Genomic DNA, 15,083 nt, shown 5'->3' on the forward strand with positions numbered 1-15,083 from the left:
ATTCTAGTCTATCGCCCTGACCACTCGCCCACGACAACCTTCGAGTTCAGGTTCAGGTTCATGGCTCCCTGGCAAAACAGCAGTCGTCATCGATGGAGATTTTGAGCCCTCATGAAGACAAGTTCACTGCAGCCAAAGCGGCTCGTCAATTGATTCAGCGGTAATGGTACATTTTTTGGACTCAGCCTCCAGCCTAAATAAGCGAATGAAACACCTACTTGGAATGAAACTATGAACACAAGAAGGGGTCATCACTGGACAACGGCAATAAGGATCACCATGCTTCGGACACGGAAAAGGCTTTCCCCCATTGGTATTCGCAAACCTGTCCCTGACGAAAGACCGACTGGCGGTTTGAACCTAAACACTTTAAGATAGTATGAGTGATACAGAGGAAAAGACCTGCGATGGCCGGGAATCGAACCCAGGTGCACTGCTTGGAAGGCAGCTATGCTCACCACTATACCACCATCGCTTGCTTATGTTCAAACATTGGATGTGAAAAACGAGACCTATCTAAAGAACAGACAATTTGGAATTGCGCGGGGAGACCCCAATGGATTCTAGTCTATCGCCCTGACCACTCGCCCACGACAACCTTCGAGTTCAGGTTCAGGTTCATGGCTCCCTGGCAAAACAGCAGTCGTCATCGATGGAGATTTTGAGCCCTCATGAAGACAAGTTCACTGCAGCCAAAGCGGCTCGTCAATTGATTCAGCGGTAATGGTACATTTTTTGGACTCAGCCTCCAGCCTAAATAAGCGAATGAAACACCTACTTGGAATGAAACTATGAACACAAGAAGGGGTCATCACTGGACAACGGCAATAAGGATCACCATGCTTCGGACACGGGAAAGGCTTTCCCCCATTGGTATTCGCAAACCTGTCCCTGACGAAAGACCGACTGGCGGTTTGAACCTAAACACTTTAAGATAGTATAAGTGATACAGAGGAAAACACCTGCGATGGCCGGGAATCGAACCCGGGTCAACTGCTTGGAAGGCAGCTATGCTCACCACTATACCACCATCGCTTGCTTATGTTCAAACATTGGATGTGAAAAACGAGACCTATCTAAAGAACAGACAATTTGGAATTGCGCGGGGAGACCCCAATGGATTCTAGTCTATCGCCCTGACCACTCGCCCACGACAACCTTCGAGTTCAGGTTCAGGTTCATGGCTCCCTGGCAAAACAGCAGTCGTCATCGATGGAGATTTTGAGCCCTCATGAAGACAAGTTCACTGCAGCCAAAGCGGCTCGTCAATTGATTCAGCGGTAATGGTACATTTTTTGGACTCAGCCTCCAGCCTAAATAAGCGAATGAAACACCTACTTGGAATGAAACTATGAACACAAGAAGGGGTCATCACTGGACAACGGCAATAAGGATCACCATGCTTCGGACACGGGAAAGGCTTTCCCCCATTGGTATTCGCAAACCTGTCCCTGACGAAAGACCGACTGGCGGTTTGAACCTAAACACTTTAAGATAGTGTAAGTGATATAGAGGAAAAAACCTGCGATGGCCGGGAATCGAACCCGGGTCAACTGCTTGGAAGGTAGCTATGCTCACCACTATACCACCATCGCTTGCTTATGTTCAAAGATTGGATGTGAAAAACGAGACCTATCTAAAGAACAGACAATTTGGAATTGCGCGGGGAGACCCCAATGGATTCTAGTCTATCGCCCTGACCACTCGCCCACGACAACCTTCGAGTTCAGGTTCAGGTTCATGGCTCCCTGGCAAAACAGCAGTCGTCATCGATGGAGATTTTGAGCCCTCATGAAGACAAGTTCACTGCAGCCAAAGCGGCTCGTCAATTGATTCAGCGGTAATGGTACATTTTTTGGACTCAGCCTCCAGCCTAAATAAGCGAATGAAACACCTACTTGGAATGAAACTATGAACACAAGAAGGGGTCATCACTGGACAACGGCAATAAGGATCACCATGCTTCGGACACGGAAAAGGCTTTCCCCCATTGGTATTCGCAAACCTGTCCCTGACGAAAGACCGACTGGCGGTTTGAACCTAAACACTTTAAGATAGTATGAGTGATACAGAGGAAAAGACCTGTGATGGCCGGGAATCGAACCCAGGTGCACTGCTTGGAAGGCAGCAATGCTCACCACTATACCACCATCGCTTGCTTATGTTCAAACATTGGATGTGAAAAACGAGACCTATCTAAAGAACAGACAATTTGGAATTGCGCGGGGAGACCCCAATGGATTCTAGTCTATCGCCCTGACCACTCGCCCACGACAACCTTCGAGTTCAGGTTCAGGTTCATGGCTCCCTGGCAAAACAGCAGTCGTCATCGATGGAGATTTTGAGCCCTCATGAAGACAAGTTCACTGCAGCCAAAGCGGCTCGTCAATTGATTCAGCGGTAATGGTACATTTTTTGGACTCAGCCTCCAGCCTAAATAAGCGAATGAAACACCTACTTGGAATGAAACTATGAACACAAGAAGGGGTCATCACTGGACAACGGCAATAAGGATCACCATGCTTCGGACACGGGAAAGGCTTTCCCCCATTGGTATTCGCAAACCTGTCCCTGACGAAAGACCGACTGGCGGTTTGAACCTAAACACTTTAAGATAGTGTAAGTGATATAGAGGAAAAGACCTGCGATGGCGAGGAATCGAACCCGGGTCAACTGCTTGGAAGGCAGCTATGCTCACCACTATACCACCATCGCTTGCTTATGTTCAAACATTGGATGTGAAAAACGAGACCTATCTAAAGAACAGACAATTTGGAATTGCACGGGGAGACCCCAATGGATTCTAGTCTATCGCCCTGACCACTCGCCCACGACAACCTTCGAGTTCAGGTTCAGGTTCATGGCTCCCTGGCAAAACAGCAGTCGTCATCGATGGACATTTTGAGCCCTCATGAAGACAAGTTCACTGCAGCCAAAGCGGCTCGTCAATTGATTCAGCGGTAATGGTACATTTTTTGGACTCAGCCTCCAGCCTAAATAAGCGAATGAAACATCTACTTGGAATGAAACTATGCACACAAGAGGGGGTCATCACTGGACAACGGCAATAAGGATCACCAGGCTTCGGACACGGGAAAGGCTTTCCCCCATTGGTATTCGCAAACCTGTCCCTGACGAAAGACGGACCGGCGGTTTGAACCTAAACACTTTAAGATAGTGTAAGTGATACAGAGGAAAAGACCTGCGATGGCCGGGAATCGAACCCGGGTCAACTGCTTCGAAGGCAGCTATGCTCACCACTATACCACCATCGCTTGCTTATGTTAAAACATTGGATGTGAAAAACGAGACCTATCTAAAGAACAGACAATTTGGAATTGCGCGGGGAGACCCCAATGGATTCTAGTCTATCGCCCTGACCACTCGCCCACGACAACCTTCGAGTTCAGGTTCAGGTTCATGTCTCCCTGGCAAAACAGCAGTCGTCATCGATGGAGATTTTGAGCCCTCATGAAGACAAGTTCACTGCAGCCAAAGCGGCTCGTCAATTGATTCAGCGGTAATGGTACATTTTTTGGACTCAGCCTCCAGCCTAAATAAGCGAATGAAACACCTACTTGGAATGAAACTATGCACACATAGTCATCAATGGAAAACGGCAATAAGGATCACCAGGCTTCGGACACGGGAAAGGCTTTCCCCCATTGGTATTCGCAAACCTGTCCCTGACGAAAGACCGACTGGCGGTTTGAACCTAAACACTTTAAGATGGTGTAATTGATACAGAGGAAAACACGTGCGATGGCCGGGAATCGAACCCAGGTCAACTGCTTGGAAGGCAGCTATGCTCACCACTATACCACCATCGCTTGCTTATGTTAAAACATTGGATGTGAAAAACGAGACCTATCTAAAGAACAGACAATTTAGAATTGCGCGGGGACACCCCAATGGATTCTAGTCTATTCGAGTTCAGGTTCAGGTTCATGTCTCCCTGGCAAAACAGCAGTCGTCATCGATGGAGATTTTGAGCCCTCATGAAGACAAGTTCACTGCAGCCAAAGCGGCTCGTCAATTGATTCAGCGGTAATGGTACATTTTTTGGACTCAGCCTCCAGCCTAAATAAGCGAATGAAACACCTACTTGGAATGAAACTATGAACACAAGAAGGGGTCATCACTGGACAACGGCAATAAGGATCACCATGCTTCGGACACGGGAAAGGCTTTCCCCCATTGGTATTCGCAAACCTGTCCCTGACGAAAGACCGACTGGCGGTTTGAACATAAACACTTTAAGATAGTATAAGTGATACAGAGGAAAACACCTGCGATGGCCGGGAATCGAACCCGGGTCAACTGCTTGGAAGGCAGCTATGCTCACCACTATACCACCATCGCTTGCTTATGTTCAAACATTGGATGTGAAAAACGAGACCTATCTAAAGAACAGACAATTTGGAATTGCGCGGGGAGACCCCAATGGATTCTAGTCTATCGCCCTGACCACTCGCCCACGACAACCTTCGAGTTCAGGTTCAGGTTCATGGCTCCCTGGCAAAACAGCAGTCGTCATCGATGGAGATTTTGAGCCCTCATGAAGACAAGTTCACTGCAGCCAAAGCGGCTCGTCAATTGATTCAGCGGTAATGGTACATTTTTTGGACTCAGCCTCCAGCCTAAATAAGCGAATGAAACATCTACTTGGAATGAAACTATGCACACAAGAGGGGGTCATCACTGGACAACGGCAATAAGGATCACCAGGCTTCGGACACGGGAAAGGCTTTCCCCCATTGGTATTCGCAAACCTGTCCCTGACGAAAGACCGACTGGCGGTTTGAACCTAAACACTTTAAGATAGTGTAAGTGATATAGAGGAAAACACCTGCGATGGCCGGGAATCGAACCCGGGTCAACTACTTGGAAGGCAGCTATGCTCACCACTATACCACCATCGCTTGCTTATGTTCAAACATTGGATGTGAAAAACGAGACCTATCTAAAGAACAGACAATTTGGAATTGCGCGGGGAGACCCCAATGGATTCTAGTCTATCGCCCTGACCACTCGCCCACGACAACCTTCGAGTTCAGGTTCAGGTTCATGGCTCCCTGGCAAAACAGCAGTCGTCATCGGCAATAAGGATCACTATGCTTCGGACACGGGAAAGGCTTTCCCCCATTGGTATTCGCAAACCTGTCCCTGACGAAAGACCGACTGGCGGTTTGAACCTAATCACTTTAAGATAGTATAAGTGATACAGAGGAAAAGACCTGCGATGGCCGGGAATCGAACCCGGGTCAACTGCTTGGAAGGCAGCTATGCTCACCACTATACCACCAGCGCTTGCTAAACACTTTAAGTGATACAGAGGAAAAGACCTGCGATGGCCGGGAATCGAACCCAGGTCAACTGCTTGGAAGGCAGCTATGCTCACCACTATACCACCATCGCTTGCTTATGTTCAAACATTGGATGTGAAAAACGAGACCTATCTAAAGAACAGACAATTTGGAATTGCGCGGGGAGACCCCAATGGATTCTAGTCTATCGCCCTGACCACTCGCCCACGACAACCTTCGAGTTCAGGTCTAGGTTCATGGCTCCCTGGCAAAACAGCAGTCGTCATCGATGGAGATTTTGAGCCCTCATGAAGACAAGTTCACTGCAGCCAAAGCGGCTCGTCAATTGATTCAGCGGTAATGGTACATTTTTTGGACACAGCCTCCAGCCTAAATAAGCGAATGAAACACCTACTTGGAATGAAACTATGAACACAAGAAGGGGTCATCACTGGACAACGGCAATAAGGATCACTATGCTTCGGACACGGGAAAGGCTTTCCCCCATTGGTATTCGCAAACCTGTCCCTGACGAAAGACCGACTGGCGGTTTGAACCTAAACACTTTAAGATAGTATAAGTGATACAGAGGAAAAAACCTGCGATGGCCGGGAATCGAACCCGGGTCAACTGCTTGGAAGGCAGCTATGCTCACCACTATACCACCAGCGCTTGCTTATGTTAAAACATTGGATGTGAAAAACGAGACCTATCTAAAGAACAGACAATTTGGAATTGCGCGGGGAGACCCCAATGGATTCTAGTCTATCGCCCTGACCACTCGCCCACGACAACCTTCGAGTTCAGGTTCAGGTTCATGGCTCCCTGGCAAAACAGCAGTCGTCATCGATGGAGATTTTGAGCCCTCATGAAGACAAGTTCACTGCAGCCAAAGCGGCTCGTCAATTGATTCAGCGGTAATGGTACATTTTTTGGACTCAGCCTCCAGCCTAAATAAGCGAATGAAACACCTACTTGGAATGAAACTATGCACACATAGTCATCAATGGAAAACGGCAATAAGGATCACCAGGCTTCGGACACGGGAAAGGCTTTCCCCCATTGGTATTCGCAAACCTGTCCCTGACGAAAGACCGACTGGCGGTTTGAACCTAAACACTTTAAGATGGTGTAATTGATACAGAGGAAAACACGTGCGATGGCCGGGAATCGAACCCAGGTCAACTGCTTGGAAGGCAGCTATGCTCACCACTATACCACCATCGCTTGCTTATGTTCAAACATTGGATGTGAAAAACGAGACCTATCTAAAGAACAGACAATTTGGAATTGCGCGGGGAGACCCCAATGGATTCTAGTCTATCGCCCTGACCACTCGCCCACGACAACCTTCGAGTTCAGGTTCAGGTTCATTGCTCCCTGGCAAAACAGCAGTCGTCATCGATGGAGATTTTGAGCCCTCATGAAGACAAGTTCACTGCAGCCAAAGCGGCTCGTCAATTGATTCAGCGGTAATGGTAAATTTTTTGGACTCAGCCTCCAGCCTAAATAAGCGAATGAAACACCTACTTGGAATGAAACTATGAAAACAAGAAGGGGTCATCACTGGACAACGGCAATAAGGATCACCATGCTTCGGACACGGGAAAGGCTTTCCCCCATTGGTATTCGCAAACCTGTCCCTGACGAAAGACCGACTGGCGGTTTGAACCTAAACACTTTAAGTGATACAGAGGAAAAGACCTGCGATGGCCGGGAATCGAACCCAGGTCAACTGCTTGGAAGGCAGCTATGCTCACCACTATACCACCATCGCTTGCTTATGTTCAAACATTGGATGTGAAAAACGAGACCTATCTAAAGAACAGACAATTTGGAATTGCGCGGGGAGACCCCAATGGATTCTAGTCTATCGCCCTGACCACTCGCCCACGACAACCTTCGAGTTCAGGTCTAGGTTCATGGCTCCCTGGCAAAACAGCAGTCGTCATCGATGGAGATTTTGAGCCCTCATGAAGACAAGTTCACTGCAGCCAAAGCGGCTCGTCAATTGATTCAGCGGTAATGGTACATTTTTTGGACACAGCCTCCAGCCTAAATAAGCGAATGAAACACCTACTTGGAATGAAACTATGAACACAAGAAGGGGTCATCACTGGACAACGGCAATAAGGATCACTATGCTTCGGACACGGGAAAGGCTTTCCCCAATTGGTATTCGCAAACCTGTCCCTGACGAAAGACCGACTGGCGGTTTGAACCTAAACACTTTAAGATAGTATAAGTGATACAGAGGAAAAAACCTGCGATGGCCGGGAATCGAACCCGGGTCAACTGCTTGGAAGGCAGCTATGCTCACCACTATACCACCAGCGCTTGCTTATGTTAAAACATTGGATGTGAAAAACGAGACCTATCTAAAGAACAGACAATTTGGAATTGCGCGGGGAGACCCCAATGGATTCTAGTCTATCGCCCTGACCACTCGCCCACGACAACCTTCGAGTTCAGGTTCAGGTTCATGGCTCCCTGGCAAAACAGCAGTCGTCATCGATGGAGATTTTGAGCCCTCATGAAGACAAGTTCACTGCAGCCAAAGCGGCTCGTCAATTGATTCAGCGGTAATGGTACATTTTTTGGACTCAGCCTCCAGCCTAAATAAGCGAATGAAACACCTACTTGGAATGAAACTATGCACACATAGTCATCAATGGAAAACGGCAATAAGGATCACCAGGCTTCGGACACGGGAAAGGCTTTCCCCCATTGGTATTCGCAAACCTGTCCCTGACGAAAGACCGACTGGCGGTTTGAACCTAAACACTTTAAGATGGTGTAATTGATACAGAGGAAAACACGTGCGATGGCCGGGAATCGAACCCAGGTCAACTGCTTGGAAGGCAGCTATGCTCACCACTATACCACCATCGCTTGCTTATGTTCAAACATTGGATGTGAAAAACGAGACCTATCTAAAGAACAGACAATTTGGAATTGCGCGGGGAGACCCCAATGGATTCTAGTCTATCGCCCTGACCACTCGCCCACGACAACCTTCGAGTTCAGGTTCAGGTTCATTGCTCCCTGGCAAAACAGCAGTCGTCATCGATGGAGATTTTGAGCCCTCATGAAGACAAGTTCACTGCAGCCAAAGCGGCTCGTCAATTGATTCAGCGGTAATGGTAAATTTTTTGGACTCAGCCTCCAGCCTAAATAAGCGAATGAAACACCTACTTGGAATGAAACTATGAAAACAAGAAGGGGTCATCACTGGACAACGGCAATAAGGATCACCATGCTTCGGACACGGGAAAGGCTTTCCCCCATTGGTATTCGCAAACCTGTCCCTGACGAAAGACCGACTGGCGGTTTGAACCTAAACACTTTAAGTGATACAGAGGAAAAGACCTGCGATGGCCGGGAATCGAACCCAGGTCAACTGCTTGGAAGGCAGCTATGCTCACCACTATACCACCATCGCTTGCTTATGTTCAAACATTGGATGTGAAAAACGAGACCTATCTAAAGAACAGACAATTTGGAATTGCGCGGGGAGACCCCAATGGATTCTAGTCTATCGCCCTGACCACTCGCCCACGACAACCTTCGAGTTCAGGTCTAGGTTCATGGCTCCCTGGCAAAACAGCAGTCGTCATCGATGGAGATTTTGAGCCCTCATGAAGACAAGTTCACTGCAGCCAAAGCGGCTCGTCAATTGATTCAGCGGTAATGGTACATTTTTTGGACACAGCCTCCAGCCTAAATAAGCGAATGAAACACCTACTTGGAATGAAACTATGAACACAAGAAGGGGTCATCACTGGACAACGGCAATAAGGATCACTATGCTTCGGACACGGGAAAGGCTTTCCCCCATTGGTATTCGCAAACCTGTCCCTGACGAAAGACCGACTGGCGGTTTGAACCTAAACACTTTAAGATAGTATAAGTGATACAGAGGAAAAAACCTGCGATGGCCGGGAATCGAACCCGGGTCAACTGCTTGGAAGGCAGCTATGCTCACCACTATACCACCAGCGCTTGCTTATGTTAAAACATTGGATGTGAAAAACGAGACCTATCTAAAGAACAGACAATTTGGAATTGCGCGGGGAGACCCCAATGGATTCTAGTCTATCGCCCTGACCACTCGCCCACGACAACCTTCGAGTTCAGGTTCAGGTTCATGGCTCCCTGGCAAAACAGCAGTCGTCATCGATGGAGATTTTGAGCCCTCATGAAGACAAGTTCACTGCAGCCAAAGCGGCTCGTCAATTGATTCAGCGGTAATGGTACATTTTTTGGACTCAGCCTCCAGCCTAAATAAGCGAATGAAACACCTACTTGGAATGAAACTATGCACACATAGTCATCAATGGAAAACGGCAATAAGGATCACCAGGCTTCGGACACGGGAAAGGCTTTCCCCCATTGGTATTCGCAAACCTGTCCCTGACGAAAGACCGACTGGCGGTTTGAACCTAAACACTTTAAGATAGTATGAGTGATACAGAGGAAAAGACCTGCGATGGCCGGGAATCGAACCCGGGTCAACTGCTTGGAAGGCAGCTATGCTCACCACTATACCACCATCGCTTGCTTATGTTAAAACATTGGATGTGAAAAACGAGACCTATCTAAAGAACAGACAATTTGGAATTGCGCGGGGAGACCCCAATGGATTCTAGTCTATCGCCCTGACCACTCGCCCACGACAACCTTCGAGTTCAGGTTCAGGTTCATGGCTCCCTGGCAAAACAGCAGTCGTCATCGATGGAGATTTTGAGCCCTCATGAAGACAAGTTCACTGCAGCCAAAGCGGCTCGTCAATTGATTCAGCGGTAATGGTACATTTTTTGGACACAGCCTCCAGCTTATATAAGCGAATGAAACACCTACTTGGAATGAAACTATGAAAACAAGAAGGGGTCATCACTGGACAACGGCAATAAGGATCACCATGCTTCGGACACGGGAAAGGCTTTCCCCCATTGGTATTCGCAAACCTGTCCCTGACGAAAGACCGACTGGCGGTTTGAACCTAAACACTTTAAGTGATACAGAGGAAAAGACCTGCGATGGCCGGGAATCGAACCCAGGTCAACTGCTTGGAAGCCAGCTATGCTCACCACTATACCACCATCGCTTGCTTATGTTCAAACATTGGATGTGAAAAACGAGACCTATCTAAAGAACAGACAATTTGGAATTGCGCGGGGAGACCCCAATGGATTCTAGTCTATCGCCCTGACCACTCGCCCACGACAACCTTCGAGTTCAGGTCTAGGTTCATGGCTCCCTGGCAAAACAGCAGTCGTCATCGATGGAGATTTTGAGCCCTCATGAAGACAAGTTCACTGCAGCCAAAGCGGCTCGTCAATTGATTCAGCGGTAATGGTACATTTTTTGGACACAGCCTCCAGCCTAAATAAGCGAATGAAACACCTACTTGGAATGAAACTATGAACACAAGAAGGGGTCATCACTGGACAACGGCAATAAGGATCACTATGCTTCGGACACGGGAAAGGCTTTCCCCCATTGGTATTCGCAAACCTGTCCCTGACGAAAGACCGACTGGCGGTTTGAACCTAAACACTTTAAGATAGTATAAGTGATACAGAGGAAAAGACCTGCGATGGCCGGGAATCGAACACGGGTCAACTGCTTGGAAGGCAGCTATGCTCACCACTATACCACCAGCGCTTGCTTATGTTAAAACATTGGATGTGAAAAACGAGACCTATCTAAAGAACAGACAATTTGGAATTGCGCGGGGAGACCCCAATGGATTCTAGTCTATCGCCCTGACCACTCGCCCACGACAACCTTCGAGTTCAGGTTCAGGTTCATGGCTCCCTGGCAAAACAGCAGTCGTCATCGATGGAGATTTTGAGCCCTCATGAAGACAAGTTCACTGCAGCCAAAGCGGCTCGTCAATTGATTCAGCGGTAATGGTACATTTTTTGGACTCAGCCTCCAGCCTAAATAAGCGAATGAAACACCTACTTGGAATGAAACTATGCACACATAGTCATCAATGGAAAACGGCAATAAGGATCACCAGGCTTCGGACACGGGAAAGGCTTTCCCCCATTGGTATTCGCAAACCTGTCCCTGACGAAAGACCGACTGGCGGTTTGAACCTAAACACTTTAAGATGGTGTAATTGATACAGAGGAAAACACGTGCGATGGCCGGGAATCGAACCCAGGTCAACTGCTTGGAAGGCAGCTATGCTCACCACTATACCACCATCGCTTGCTTATGTTCAAACATTGGATGTGAAAAACGAGACCTATCTAAAGAACAGACAATTTGGAATTGCGCGGGGAGACCCCAATGGATTCTAGTCTATCGCCCTGACCACTCGCCCACGACAACCTTCGAGTTCAGGTTCAGGTTCATTGCTCCCTGGCAAAACAGCAGTCGTCATCGATGGAGATTTTGAGCCCTCATGAAGACAAGTTCACTGCAGCCAAAGCGGCTCGTCAATTGATTCAGCGGTAATGGTACATTTTTTGGACTCAGCCTCCAGTCTAAATAAGCGAATGAAACACCTACTTGGAATGAAACTATGCACACAAGAGGGGGTCATCACTGGACAACGGCAATAAGGATCACCAGGCTTCGGACACGGGAAAGGCTTTCCCCCATTGGTATTCGCAAACCTGTCCCTGACGAAAGACCGACTGGCGGTTTGAACCTAAACACTTTAAGATAGTATGAGTGATACAGAGGAAAAGACCTGCGATGGCCGGGAATCGAACCCGGGTCAACTGCTTGGAAGGCAGCTATGCTCACCACTATACCACCATCGCTTGCTTATGTTAAAACATTGGATGTGAAAAACGAGACCTATCTAAAGAACAGACAATTTGGAATTGCGCGGGGAGACCCCAATGGATTCTAGTCTATCGCCCTGACCACTCGCCCACGACAACCTTCGAGTTCAGGTTCAGGTTCATGGCTCCCTGGCAAAACAGCAGTCGTCATCGATGGAGATTTTGAGCCCTCATGAAGACAAGTTCACTGCAGCCAAAGCGGCTCGTCAATTGATTCAGCGGTAATGGTACATTTTTTGGACTCAGCCTCCAGTCTAAATAAGCGAATGAAACACCTACTTGGAATGAAACTATGCACACAAGAGGGGGTCATCACTGGACAACGGCAATAAGGATCACCAGGCTTCGGACACGGGAAAGGCTTTCCCCCATTGGTATTCGCAAACCTGTCCCTGACGAAAGACCGACTGGCGGTTTGAACCTAAACACTTTAAGATAGTATGAGTGATACAGAGGAAAAGACCTGCGATGGCCGGGAATCGAACCCGGGTCAACTGCTTGGAAGGCAGCTATGCTCACCACTATACCACCATCGCTTGCTTATGTTAAAACATTGGATGTGAAAAACGAGACCTATCTAAAGAACAGACAATTTGGAATTGCGCGGGGAGACCCCAATGGATTCTAGTCTATCGCCCTGACCACTCGCCCACGACAACCTTCGAGTTCAGGTTCAGGTTCATGGCTCCCTGGCAAAACAGCAGTCGTCATCGATGGAGATTTTGAGCCCTCATGAAGACAAGTTCACTGCAGCCAAAGCGGCTCGTCAATTGATTCAGCGGTAATGGTACATTTTTTGGACACAGCCTCCAGCTTATATAAGCGAATGAAACACCTACTTGGAATGAAACTATGAACACAAGAAGGGGTCATCACTGGACAACGGCAATAAGGATCACCATGCTTCGGACACGGGAAAGGCTTTCCCCCATTGGTATTCGCAAACCTGTCCCTGACGAAAGACCGACTGGCGGTTTGGACCTAAACACTTTAAGATAGTATAAGTGATACAGAGGAAAAGACCTGCGATGGCCGGGAATCAAACCCGGGTCAACTGCTTGGAAGGCAACTATGCTCACCACTATACCACCATCGCTTGCTTATGTTAAAACATTGGATGTGAAAAACGAGACCTATCTAAAAAACAGACAATTTGGAATTGCGCGGGGAGACCCCAATGGATTCTAGTCTATCGCCCTGACCACTCGCCCACGACAACCTTCGAGTTCAGGTTCAGGTTCATGGCTCCCTGGCAAAACAGCAGTCGTCATCGATGGAGATTTTGAGCCCTCATGAAGACAAGTTCACTGCAGCCAAAGTGGCTCGTCAATTGATTCAGCGGTAATGGTACATTTTTCAGACTCAGCCTCCAGTCTAAATAAGCGAATGAAACACCTACTTGGAATGAAACTATGCACACAAGAGGGGGTCATCACTGGACAACGGCAATAAGGATCACCAGGCTTCGGACACGGGAAAGGCTTTCCCCCATTGGTATTCGCAAACCTGTCCCTGACGAAAGACCGACTGGCGGTTTGAACCTAAAAACTTTAAGATAGTATAAGTGATACAGAGGAAAAGACCTGCGATGGCCGGGAATCGAACCCGGGTCAACTGCTTGGAAGGCAGCTATGCTCACCACTATACCACCATCGCTTGCTTATGTTCAAACATTGGATGTGAAAAACGAGACCTATCTAAAGAACAGACAATTTGGAATTGCGCGGGGAGACCCCAATGGATTCTAGTCTATCGCCCTGACCACTCGCCCACGACAACCTTCGAGTTCAGGTTCAGGTTCATGGCTCCCTGGCAAAACAGCAGTCGTCATCGATGGAGATTTTGAGCCCTCATGAAGACAAGTTCACTGCAGCCAAAGTGGCTCGTCAATTGATTCAGCGGTAATGGTACATTTTTCGGACTCAGCCTCCAGTCTAAATAAGCGAATGAAACACCTACTTGGAATGAAACTATGCACACAAGAGGGGGTCATCACTGGACAACGGCAATAAGGATCACCAGGCTTCGGACACGGGAAAGGCTTTCCCCCATTGGTATTCGCAAACCTGTCCCTGACGAAAGACCGACTGGCGGTTTGAACCTAAACACTTTAAGATAGTATAAGTGATACAGAGGAAAAGACCTGCGATGGCCGGGAATCGAACCCGGGTCAACTGCTTGGAAGGCAGCTATGCTCACCACTATACCACCATCGCTTGCTTATGTTCAAACATTGGATGTGAAAAACGAGACCTATCTAAAGAACAGACAATTTGGAATTGCGCGGGGAGACCCCAATGGATTCTAGTCTATCGCCCTGACCACTCGCCCACGACAACCTTCGAGTTCAGGTTCAGGTTCATGGCTCCCTGGCAAAACAGCAGTCGTCATCGATGGAGATTTTGAGCCCTCATGAAGACAAGTTCACTGCAGCCAAAGCGGCTCGTCAATTGATTCAGCGGTAATGGTACATTTTTTGGACTCAGCCTCCAGCCTAAATAAGCGAATGAAACACCTACTTGGAATGAAACTATGCACACATAGTCATCACTGGACAACGGCAATAAGGATCACCAGGCTTCGGACACGGGAAAGGCTTTCCCCCATTGGTATTCGCAAACCTGTCCCTGACGAAAGACCGACTGGCGGTTTGAACCTAAACACTTTAAGATAGTGTAAGTGATATAGAGGAAAAGACCTGCGATGGCGAGGAATCGAACCCGGGTCAACTGCTCGGAAGGCAGCTATGCTCACCACTATATCACCATCGCTTGCTTATGTTCAAACATTGGATGTGAAAAACGAGACCTATCTAAAGAACAGACAATTTGGAATTGCACGGGAGACCCCAATGGATTCTAGTCTATCGCCCTGACCACTCGCCCACGACAACCTTCGAGTTCAGGTTCAGGTTCATGGCTCCCTGGCAAAACAGCAGTCGTCATCGATGGAGATTTTGAGCCCTCATGAA

The 15,083-nt window shown here is 48.1% G+C and overlaps 24 non-coding genes across 24 annotated transcripts; all 24 read right to left on the minus strand.

Annotated features, from left to right (window-relative positions):
• Positions 1-403: 403 nt before the first annotated feature.
• Positions 404-475, minus strand: trnag-ucc (transfer RNA glycine (anticodon UCC)). The gene has a single exon. It is a non-coding gene; the product is annotated as a tRNA-Gly (tRNA).
• Positions 476-963: 488 nt separating this feature from the next.
• trnag-ucc (transfer RNA glycine (anticodon UCC)) lies at positions 964-1,035 on the minus strand. Its single transcript has one exon. It is a non-coding gene; the product is annotated as a tRNA-Gly (tRNA).
• Positions 1,036-1,523: 488 nt separating this feature from the next.
• Positions 1,524-1,595, minus strand: trnag-ucc (transfer RNA glycine (anticodon UCC)). Its single transcript has one exon. It is a non-coding gene; the product is annotated as a tRNA-Gly (tRNA).
• A 1,608-nt stretch (positions 1,596-3,203) lies between these two features.
• trnar-ucg (transfer RNA arginine (anticodon UCG)) lies at positions 3,204-3,275 on the minus strand. Its single transcript has one exon. It is a non-coding gene; the product is annotated as a tRNA-Arg (tRNA).
• A 483-nt stretch (positions 3,276-3,758) lies between these two features.
• On the minus strand, positions 3,759-3,830 carry trnag-ucc (transfer RNA glycine (anticodon UCC)). Its single transcript has one exon. It is a non-coding gene; the product is annotated as a tRNA-Gly (tRNA).
• A 460-nt stretch (positions 3,831-4,290) lies between these two features.
• trnag-ucc (transfer RNA glycine (anticodon UCC)) lies at positions 4,291-4,362 on the minus strand. The gene has a single exon. It is a non-coding gene; the product is annotated as a tRNA-Gly (tRNA).
• Positions 4,363-4,850: 488 nt separating this feature from the next.
• On the minus strand, positions 4,851-4,922 carry trnag-ucc (transfer RNA glycine (anticodon UCC)). Its single transcript has one exon. It is a non-coding gene; the product is annotated as a tRNA-Gly (tRNA).
• A 316-nt stretch (positions 4,923-5,238) lies between these two features.
• On the minus strand, positions 5,239-5,310 carry trnag-ucc (transfer RNA glycine (anticodon UCC)). The gene has a single exon. It is a non-coding gene; the product is annotated as a tRNA-Gly (tRNA).
• A 36-nt stretch (positions 5,311-5,346) lies between these two features.
• On the minus strand, positions 5,347-5,418 carry trnag-ucc (transfer RNA glycine (anticodon UCC)). The gene has a single exon. It is a non-coding gene; the product is annotated as a tRNA-Gly (tRNA).
• Positions 5,419-5,906: 488 nt separating this feature from the next.
• On the minus strand, positions 5,907-5,978 carry trnag-ucc (transfer RNA glycine (anticodon UCC)). Its single transcript has one exon. It is a non-coding gene; the product is annotated as a tRNA-Gly (tRNA).
• A 483-nt stretch (positions 5,979-6,461) lies between these two features.
• Positions 6,462-6,533, minus strand: trnag-ucc (transfer RNA glycine (anticodon UCC)). Its single transcript has one exon. It is a non-coding gene; the product is annotated as a tRNA-Gly (tRNA).
• A 478-nt stretch (positions 6,534-7,011) lies between these two features.
• Positions 7,012-7,083, minus strand: trnag-ucc (transfer RNA glycine (anticodon UCC)). Its single transcript has one exon. It is a non-coding gene; the product is annotated as a tRNA-Gly (tRNA).
• A 488-nt stretch (positions 7,084-7,571) lies between these two features.
• On the minus strand, positions 7,572-7,643 carry trnag-ucc (transfer RNA glycine (anticodon UCC)). Its single transcript has one exon. It is a non-coding gene; the product is annotated as a tRNA-Gly (tRNA).
• Positions 7,644-8,126: 483 nt separating this feature from the next.
• On the minus strand, positions 8,127-8,198 carry trnag-ucc (transfer RNA glycine (anticodon UCC)). The gene has a single exon. It is a non-coding gene; the product is annotated as a tRNA-Gly (tRNA).
• Positions 8,199-8,676: 478 nt separating this feature from the next.
• On the minus strand, positions 8,677-8,748 carry trnag-ucc (transfer RNA glycine (anticodon UCC)). The gene has a single exon. It is a non-coding gene; the product is annotated as a tRNA-Gly (tRNA).
• Positions 8,749-9,236: 488 nt separating this feature from the next.
• Positions 9,237-9,308, minus strand: trnag-ucc (transfer RNA glycine (anticodon UCC)). The gene has a single exon. It is a non-coding gene; the product is annotated as a tRNA-Gly (tRNA).
• Positions 9,309-9,791: 483 nt separating this feature from the next.
• trnag-ucc (transfer RNA glycine (anticodon UCC)) lies at positions 9,792-9,863 on the minus strand. The gene has a single exon. It is a non-coding gene; the product is annotated as a tRNA-Gly (tRNA).
• Positions 9,864-10,341: 478 nt separating this feature from the next.
• On the minus strand, positions 10,342-10,413 carry trnag-ucc (transfer RNA glycine (anticodon UCC)). The gene has a single exon. It is a non-coding gene; the product is annotated as a tRNA-Gly (tRNA).
• Positions 10,414-11,456: 1,043 nt separating this feature from the next.
• trnag-ucc (transfer RNA glycine (anticodon UCC)) lies at positions 11,457-11,528 on the minus strand. The gene has a single exon. It is a non-coding gene; the product is annotated as a tRNA-Gly (tRNA).
• A 488-nt stretch (positions 11,529-12,016) lies between these two features.
• On the minus strand, positions 12,017-12,088 carry trnag-ucc (transfer RNA glycine (anticodon UCC)). The gene has a single exon. It is a non-coding gene; the product is annotated as a tRNA-Gly (tRNA).
• A 488-nt stretch (positions 12,089-12,576) lies between these two features.
• trnag-ucc (transfer RNA glycine (anticodon UCC)) lies at positions 12,577-12,648 on the minus strand. Its single transcript has one exon. It is a non-coding gene; the product is annotated as a tRNA-Gly (tRNA).
• A 488-nt stretch (positions 12,649-13,136) lies between these two features.
• On the minus strand, positions 13,137-13,208 carry trnag-ucc (transfer RNA glycine (anticodon UCC)). Its single transcript has one exon. It is a non-coding gene; the product is annotated as a tRNA-Gly (tRNA).
• Positions 13,209-13,696: 488 nt separating this feature from the next.
• Positions 13,697-13,768, minus strand: trnag-ucc (transfer RNA glycine (anticodon UCC)). Its single transcript has one exon. It is a non-coding gene; the product is annotated as a tRNA-Gly (tRNA).
• A 488-nt stretch (positions 13,769-14,256) lies between these two features.
• trnag-ucc (transfer RNA glycine (anticodon UCC)) lies at positions 14,257-14,328 on the minus strand. The gene has a single exon. It is a non-coding gene; the product is annotated as a tRNA-Gly (tRNA).
• Positions 14,329-15,083: the final 755 nt, after the last annotated feature.

This window comes from Gasterosteus aculeatus, chromosome 21 (genome assembly GCF_964276395.1).
Source record: "Gasterosteus aculeatus chromosome 21, fGasAcu3.hap1.1, whole genome shotgun sequence".
In the NCBI taxonomy this organism is placed as follows: Eukaryota; Metazoa; Chordata; class Actinopteri; order Perciformes; family Gasterosteidae; genus Gasterosteus; species Gasterosteus aculeatus.